This window comes from Triticum dicoccoides, chromosome 1B, assembly GCF_002162155.2.
Source record: "Triticum dicoccoides isolate Atlit2015 ecotype Zavitan chromosome 1B, WEW_v2.0, whole genome shotgun sequence".
NCBI classification, from domain to species: domain Eukaryota; kingdom Viridiplantae; phylum Streptophyta; class Magnoliopsida; order Poales; family Poaceae; genus Triticum; species Triticum dicoccoides.
This window is the reverse complement of record NC_041381.1, coordinates 21,029,002-21,035,597: the sequence shown is the minus strand read 5'-3', so window position 1 is coordinate 21,035,597 and position 6,596 is coordinate 21,029,002. Positions and strand designations below refer to the sequence as shown.

At 42.4% G+C, this 6,596-nt stretch overlaps 7 non-coding genes and 1 pseudogene across 7 annotated transcripts; all 8 read left to right on the top strand.

The window, feature by feature from the left end:
- Positions 1-346: 346 nt before the first annotated feature.
- Positions 347-444, top strand: LOC119351057. The gene has a single exon (XR_005169601.1). It is a non-coding gene; the product is annotated as a small nucleolar RNA Z101 (small nucleolar RNA).
- A 238-nt stretch (positions 445-682) lies between these two features.
- LOC119351056 lies at positions 683-778 on the top strand. The gene has a single exon (XR_005169600.1). It is a non-coding gene; the product is annotated as a small nucleolar RNA Z101 (small nucleolar RNA).
- A 72-nt stretch (positions 779-850) lies between these two features.
- Positions 851-936, top strand: LOC119351061. Its single transcript, XR_005169604.1, has one exon. It is a non-coding gene; the product is annotated as a small nucleolar RNA Z102/R77 (small nucleolar RNA).
- A 466-nt stretch (positions 937-1,402) lies between these two features.
- On the top strand, positions 1,403-1,500 carry LOC119351058. Its single transcript, XR_005169602.1, has one exon. It is a non-coding gene; the product is annotated as a small nucleolar RNA Z101 (small nucleolar RNA).
- Positions 1,501-1,638: 138 nt separating this feature from the next.
- Positions 1,639-1,712, top strand: LOC119351063 (annotated as a pseudogene).
- Positions 1,713-2,137: 425 nt separating this feature from the next.
- On the top strand, positions 2,138-2,235 carry LOC119351059. The gene has a single exon (XR_005169603.1). It is a non-coding gene; the product is annotated as a small nucleolar RNA Z101 (small nucleolar RNA).
- Positions 2,236-2,489: 254 nt separating this feature from the next.
- LOC119351117 lies at positions 2,490-2,575 on the top strand. The gene has a single exon (XR_005169653.1). It is a non-coding gene; the product is annotated as a small nucleolar RNA snoR8a (small nucleolar RNA).
- Positions 2,576-2,841: 266 nt separating this feature from the next.
- On the top strand, positions 2,842-2,926 carry LOC119351118. The gene has a single exon (XR_005169654.1). It is a non-coding gene; the product is annotated as a small nucleolar RNA snoR8a (small nucleolar RNA).
- The last annotated feature ends 3,670 nt before the right edge of the window (positions 2,927-6,596 follow it).

Genomic DNA, 6,596 nt, shown 5'->3' with positions numbered 1-6,596 from the left:
CCCCTCTTTCTCCCTGTCCTTGATATGGTCCGGCCATTGAGACAATGATTTAGATTCAGTTATGTGGTTGTGGTGTTTGTGGTGGTGGTCCCTCGTGTCCGCTCTCTACATGTGCCTTGAAATGGTCTGGCCATCGAGCCAATGATCTAGTTTGCGGGCTGTGGCGCTGTTGCGACATGTGGTGGTGGTTTTCAGGCCGCCACAATCTTGTGTCTTCTTGTTGAAATTGCTCCCTATACTACTACTATATATGGTATTTCTTAAGGTTTGATATTTATTTAGGATCTTGGCATCTGAAATTTATATTTCATTCTTGTTCTTGCGGTTGTTTCTTCAAGCAGCATTGTTGATGTAGATGAGGAGACATAATTTTTATGGGTAATTTGCGTCTGAGGCTTCTCTGTGATGCCAGACCATTTTCACCTTGGAGATCTATTGCATCCTTGATAATATCCATGTTGTTTGTTTTTTCTTGCTATTTTTGATTCGTTTGGGTGAGATGAGGATATTTGCAATGTTGATGGATGATATGATGTCCAATGAATCATGTATTGGTTCCATCTGATAATATCCCATACTGTTTCTCTCTCTTTCTTGTAGAAAGAATACTTCGCCGGTTTATCTAGTGTCTCTCCTTTTAATGTGTTTGTAAGTTTCTTTTTTGTTGTTGAAAGGAGCATTGTCGATGCAGATGAGGAGACACAAGTTTATGGTTAATTTGCGTCCAAGGCATTTATGTGATGTCACTCTTTTTCACCTTGGAGATCTGATGCATCCACCTCAGTCATGTCTTTTGTGTTCTTACTAATTTTTTTTAAAAAAATCCTTTTTTGGGGTTTTAATTGGCGAGAGATGAGATGGTGAATGAGATTAAATTTCCTATTGTTTCGATTGGCTGATATGATGGCCCAAATACTGAACCAAATATGATCATCAAAAAAAGCCAACCTGTTTTTGGTCACCTCATCATGTTCATTAGATTTGCTATTTGTATTGTATTTTCATTTATTCAATAGATCTATTTTCTAGTTAAATAGACAGAGATAAGATGACGGATGATTAATTTTCCTATTTGGTTTGATTGGTCAACTCGATTGCCTAAATACTGAACATAATCTGATCATCGACCATGAGGCCATGGGTTCAAGTCCCGGAAACAACCTCTTACAGAAATGTAGGGAAATGCTACGTACTATAGACCCAAAGTGGTCGGACCCTTCCCCGGACCCTGCGCAAGCGGGAGCTACGTGCACCGGGCTGCCCTTTTTTTCCCTCTCTCAAAGATATTGTGGTGTTTGTTGCAGAATTCTACCAAAGATCATTTTAGTACATTTTAAGAACAAACAAGCAATGTTAGATCAATTCAAATAGAAACTTTGTTTTCTAATTGAAATGGGCATAGTGGTTGCAGATGACGAGACCCTAGATTATTGGTAATTTGCATCTGAGGCATTTCTGTGATGTCACATTCTTTCTCACCTTGGAGATCTGATGCAGCCGCCCTCACTGTTGTATTAAAAAATATTAATTTTGTTGGTTTATCCTTTCTCTTTTTTGGAGCAGAGCTGGAAAAGATGGACAGTATATATTGCTACAGTAGCTTGAACTCAGACTATCTACAAAAAAGGTAAAGACGAGAGATGAGATTAATTTTCCTATTGGTCTGATTGGCTGATATGATGGCCTCAATACTGAACAGAATCTGATCATCCTCTCGTTCCCACAAAAAATGCCAAGTGGTTTTCTTCTTGCCTTTGTTTTCTAGCTTAGTTCTTGGTAGAGTAATTTCATGTATTCAAGAGATGGTTATTTTGAATAATTAATTTCCCTATTGGTTTTATTTGCATGGTCGATAGCCTGAATTCTAAACCGAACCTGATCATAGTCCCTAGTTAGTTCCTGAGAAATTAATTTATTTCAGTTTAAAATTAAACCACAAAGCTATTAACTTTGATATTAGAACCGAGCTTAGACTCAAGTAAAATGAATTATCTGTTGGGTCTGTGGATGTGGATGCAGGAATGGATAGCCATGGGCTGTGTTGCAAGTCCTGTTATTCTTTTTCTATCCGTCATTCTTTGTTTCTCTTGAATTTAGTCTTTCCTTGTTCTTGTTGCTGTTTCTTAGAAGAGCAATATTGATGCAGGTGAGAAGACACAAGTTTTATGTGTAATTTTCGTCTTAGGTGTCTCCGTGATGTCGCACCCTTTTAACGTTGGATATCTAATGCATCCTTGATAATATTCCCTTATGTTGTGTTCTTGTTTCTTCATTTGTTGCGTTTGAGCGCAGTGAGGATGAAACAATACTGATAATAACATATTAACAGTGTGCATCACTTTCAGAACTCAGGTGGTGCTTGGAGCAAATATATATCTAGATGGATCTCTGCTCCGAGATTCTAGTTTAATCTCTCCTCTTCTACATTTTTTGATGTTTTTCCTATCTAGTATTCTTCTGGTTTTTTTGATTTAGCGAGTTGAACCATTTGTGGTGCAGTGCTTATAAAAAATTCCTCATATTGACAGGAGAACCCTGTGAATGACTCCTATACACCCATAGAATCTGAGCACCAACAAACCATTCTGTTTCTGGCTTCATTGGATGATTGTTTTTTGTGTGATTGTTTTTTGTGTTTATTTCCTGTAAAGTTTGTTTTGTGTTTGAACCAAATGCTTACCTGGATCCATTGAAATTTCTGATATGTCATCATTGGAGCTCATATTTAATTGACTTGAGTTGTGTTATCCAGCCCCAAGACTTGAAACTCGTGTTCCTAGTTCAATATTTTTAAGCTCGTGTGATTTGGTAAATGATTTATTCTTGTTGCTGGTGGTTGCAATTGTGCAATGGTTACAAAACATACCTCATACTGATGGGATATCCTCATGAGCGACTCCTATACACCCGTTGATTCTGAGCACCTATAAACCATTCGTTCTTGTTCAATCTGCTTTTCTGGTTTCATAACTTTTCTTGGTTTTAACCGCTAATTTGCAATGGAGTGTTTTCTTTGTATATATATCTTTCTTGTTTTTCACAACTGGCATATTCTTTCCTTGACAACCATTCTGTTGTGTCACCAACTATATTCCGAGTTCACTTGATCAAAACACTCTCCCCCCATTATCCCATTTGATCCTTCTGCTGATATGCCTTGTGTCTCTGTTCTGCCTTTCTTTTAGCGAAATCTTCTTAGTTTCTAAAGAACATCTGGTGGTTTTCTTGATTCTTAATATTTAGTCCTCTTTGTTTACTATCAAGTTGGACTTGATTTGTGGAAGAGCATGGAGCACTACCTATTAAGTCAAATGATTTCATCAGTTTGGACTTGATTTGTCAATTTGCCAATGAAGGTCTGTTGCAGTTCATAATGCTTCATGTATCCATTGCATCATGTGTATTGAACTGTTCAGTTATAGAGATCTTTGGTTTTGATTACCTCGTGATATTCTCAATACAAAAATTCTAGCTAGTTTACACTAGTTTCCCGTTTCTAAGATATGTTGTGGATGATGATGAGATGATCAAAGCGTTTGGGTTTATGCAGACTTATGGAGAAGCCTGCGTTTACAAGAAAGTGAGTGGGAGCTCTGTAGCATATCTCATATTATATGTAGATGACATACTCTTGATGGGAAATAATATAGAATTTCTGGACAGCATTAAGGCCTACTTGAATAAGTGTTTTTCAATGAAGGACCTTGGAGAAGCTGCTTACATATTAGGCATCAAGATCTATAGAGATAGATCGAGACGCCTCATAGGTCTTTCACAAAGCACATACCTTGATAAGATTTTGAAGAGGTTCAAAATGGATCAGTCCAAGAAGGGGTTCTTGCCTATGTTACAAGGTGTGAGATTGAGCTCGGCTCAGTCACCGACCACGGCAAAAGATAAAGAAGAGATGAGTGTCATCCCCTATGCTTCAGCCATAGAATCTATTATGTATGCCATGCTGTGTACCAGACCCGATGTAAACCTTGCCGTAAGTTTGGTAGCAAGATACCAAAGTAATCCCGGCAAGGAACACTGGACAGCGGTCAAGAATATCCTGAAGTACCTAAAAAGGACAAAGGACATGTTTCTCGTTTATGGAGGAGACGAAGAGCTCGTCGTAAAGGGTTATGTCGACGCTAGCTTCGACTCAGATCTGGATGACTCTAAGTCACAAACCGGATACGTGTATATGTTGAATGGTGGAGCAGTAAGCTGGTGCAGCTGCAAGCAGAGCGTCGTGGCGGGATCTACATGTGAAGCGGAGTACATGGCAGCCTCGGAGGCAGCGCATGAAGCGATTTGGGTGAAGGAGTTCATCACCGACCTAGGAGTCATACCCAATGCGTCGGGGCCGATCAAACTCTTCTGTGACAACACTGGAGCTATTGCCCTCGCCAAGGAGCCCAGGTTTCACAAGAAGACCAGGCACATCAAGCGTCGTTTCAACTCCATCCGTGAAAATGTTCAAGATGGAGACATAGAGATTTGCAAAGTGCACACGGATCTGAATGTCGCAGATCCGCTGACTAAACCTCTCTCGCGTGCAAAACATGATCAACACCAGAACTCTATGGGTGTTCGATTCATCACAATGTAACTAGATTAGTGACTCTAGTGCAAGTGGGAGACTGTTGGAAATATGCCCTAGAGGCAATAATAAAAGTATTATTATATTTCAATGTTCATGATAAATGTCTTTTATTCATGCTATAACTGTATTATCCGGAAATCGTAATACACGTGTGAATACTTAGACTAGAATATGTCCCTGGTGAGCCTCTAGTTGACTAGCTCGTTGTGATCAACAGATAGTCATGGTTTCCTGACTATGGACATTGGATGTCGTTGATAACGGGATCACATCATTAGGAGAATGATGTGATGGACAAGACCCAATCCTAAGCATAGCATAAAAGATCGTGTAGTTCGTTTTGCTAGAGCTTTGCCAATGTCAAGTATCTCTTCCTTCGACCATGAGATCGTGTAACTCCCGGATATCGTAAGAGTGCCTTGGGTGTATCAAACGTCACAACGTAACTGGGTGACTATAAAGGTGCATTACAGGTATCTCCGAAAGTATCTGTTGGGTTGACACGGATCGAGATTGGGATTTGTCACTCCGTATGAAGGAGAGGTATCTCTGGGCCCACTCGGTAATGCATCATCATAATGAGCTCAATGTGACCAAGGTGTTGGACACGGGATCATGCATTACGGTACGAGTAAAGTGACTTGCCGGTAACGAGACTGAACAAGGTATTGGGATACCGACGATCGAGTCTCGGGCAAGTAACGTACCGATTGACAAAGGGAATTGTATACAGGGTTTGATCGAATCCTCGACATCGTGGTTCATCCGATGACAACATCGAGGAGCATGTGGGAGCCATCATGGGTATCCAGATCCCGCTGTTGGTTATTGACCTGAGAGCGTCTAGGTCATGTCTGCATGTCTCCCGAACCCGTAGGGTCTACACACTTAAGGTTCGGTGGCGCTAGGGTTATTAGGAAGACTAGTAAGTGACTACCGAATGTTGTTCGGAGTCTCGGATGGGATCCCGGACGTCACAAGGAGCTCCGGAAGGGTCCGGAGGTAAAGATTTATATATGGGAAGTTGTCAAACGGACATCGAGAAGTTTCGGGGTCATACCGGTATTGTACCGGGGCCACCGGAAGGGTTCCGGGGGTCCACCGGGAGGGGCCACCCCTCCCGGGGGGCCACATGGGCTGCGTGGGGCAGGGAGCCAGCCCCTGGTGGGCTGGCCGCACCCCCTCCCTTGGGCCCTTGCGCCTAGGGTTGAGGGGGGAACCCTAGAGGGGGCACCCCCTTCGCTTGGGGGGCAAGCCACCCTCTCCCCCTCTCCCCTTGGCCGCCGCACCCCCCCTAGATGGGTTCTAGGGGGCCGGCCCCCTTCTCCCTTCCCCCTATAAATAGAGGGGTGAGGGGAGGGCAGCCGCACCACCCTCCAAGGCGCAGCCCTCCCCTCCCCAACACCTCTCCTCCTCCGTTGTGTGCTTGGCGAAGCCCTGTCGGAGTACTGCCTCTCCACCATCACCACGCCGTCGTGCTGCCGGTGGAGCTGTCTTCCTCAACCTCTCCTTCCCCCTTGCTGGATCAAGAAGGAGGAGACGTCTCCCGTCCCGTACGTGTGTTGAACGCGAAGGTGTTGTCCGTTCAGCACTTGGTCATCGGTGATTCGAATCACGTCGAGTACGACTACATCATCACCTTGCAAGCTTCCGCACGCAATCTACAAGTGGTATGTAGATGCAAACTCTCTCCCTTGACTCGTTGCTTAGATGAACTCATAGATGGATCTTGGTGAAACCGTAGGAAAAATTTTAATTTTCTGCAACGTTGCCCAACAACATGATCCAATGGATGGATTGAAAAAATATGACTGCATGTGTCCTCCACAAAAAGAACAAATGTTTCAATATATATTGATCCTGCAGTGAGCTGAAATGCTTGTTTTTTTCACTGAGGATGCATAAATGCATATTTTCACAATCACAGCGTTGGATCATCTTATTATATTGGAGTGAGGCTTCCCTATTTATTTCATATTGTTTACTTACTTTTAAACCAATAAAT